General features: G+C 26.2%; 1 protein-coding gene across 1 annotated transcript in view; it reads right to left on the reverse strand.

The window, feature by feature from the left end:
- The window catches only part of LOC108747886, a 5,157-nt gene that overhangs the window by 495 nt on the left and 3,212 nt on the right, over positions 1-1,450 (reverse strand). The gene's annotated exons all lie outside the window — the stretch shown is intronic.

Consider the following 1,450-nt stretch of genomic DNA (forward strand, 5'->3'; position numbering starts at 1 on the left):
GGATTGTTGCGATCACACACATGAATGTAGGGCACTGTAAAATTATTTGTTTTAATTTAGAATTTTAAATTAAATTATCTCAGATAAAATAAATTTAATTGAGATGTATGCGAATAATTCAAATTCGAATTGTTTTTTAATCATTCGAATTGAGAATTGAATAGGATTTGATTCAATCCGTTTTTGAATCTGAGAGATTCGAAATCAAATGAATTCGAAATTTTAAATCATCGGTTCAAATTCGCCTATTTTATTTGTTTTATTTTAATGTCAATTGAGAAAATTTTGATTCAAATTCGATTTGTTTTTTAATCAAAAAGATTTGATTTGACGCAAAAATTTCAAATTCAATTCGATTCGTTTTTAAATATATCTTATCCAAAAATTAGATTTGATTCGATTTGTCCTAACAAAAGATTCGCATATCTCTTTAGTTTAATGTACTTAACTAAGTACTTTATTAAGAACGATTAAAAAATGTCTATTTACGCTCCCAAGATCTGACTTGAAAAATCATTGTTTGGCTTTATCGTTTGAAAACAACCATTTGTCCGAAAAATGATGGAATTGGTAGAATTGCTTAAATATAGTAAAAAAATTTTCAGGCAGATACTTAAATTATTATTCTAATCATCTGATCTCTTAAAAAAGAGGCAATTATAAATTTAGTAGACAAAGCAATATTATTGTCGATGACAAATATCACACAAAAAATTTAGAATTCATTACCAACATTTTACTTGAAAACGACCTACTAAAATTTATATTTGACACCATTAACAAAAGAATTCGAAGTCTTGTGCAACGAGAAACAGCAGCACAAAGACTTTGTCTAACATTGACAATTCTAATAACCGTACTTTATGTTTACAGTTTCATTCATTCTTTTAATTACAGAAAAATTCATATAATATTTAATAGCACTGACACCAAAGTTTCTTTTTACAATTCCAACAAATTATAGAAAAAAATTCATAAAAGTCTAAAGAGATACTCTTCCCTACATATTTAAGAGAAATATAGTCTATAAAATTACATGTAAAGACTGCGATGCATCATACGTCAAATAGACAAATAGACAATTAAAAATTAAAATTACAGAACATTTTAATCACATTTAATGGAACACGTCTATTCTGTGATAACAGACTATAGATTGCATTTAGGACACAAATTCGATTGGGAGAATATTAAAATTTTAGATGAAGAACCTTCTTACAAAAAACGATTAATCTCAGAAATGATCAATATTAAAAAACAGAAAAACAATAAACTTACAAACAGGAGGTTTTCAACAAAACTTATATACCAATCACAAACAAAATATGACTTTGCAATGCCAGGTTTATGTTTTAATGTACGTTTTCTTGTCAGTAATAGAACATCGTGAAAACGACACTAGTATAATTTATATTCTTGTGTGATTTTTCATATATATCTGCATATAACT

Source organism: Trachymyrmex septentrionalis, unplaced genomic scaffold, assembly GCF_001594115.1.
Source record: "Trachymyrmex septentrionalis isolate Tsep2-gDNA-1 unplaced genomic scaffold, Tsep1.0 scaffold202, whole genome shotgun sequence".
Lineage (NCBI taxonomy): Eukaryota > Metazoa > Arthropoda > Insecta > Hymenoptera > Formicidae > Trachymyrmex > Trachymyrmex septentrionalis.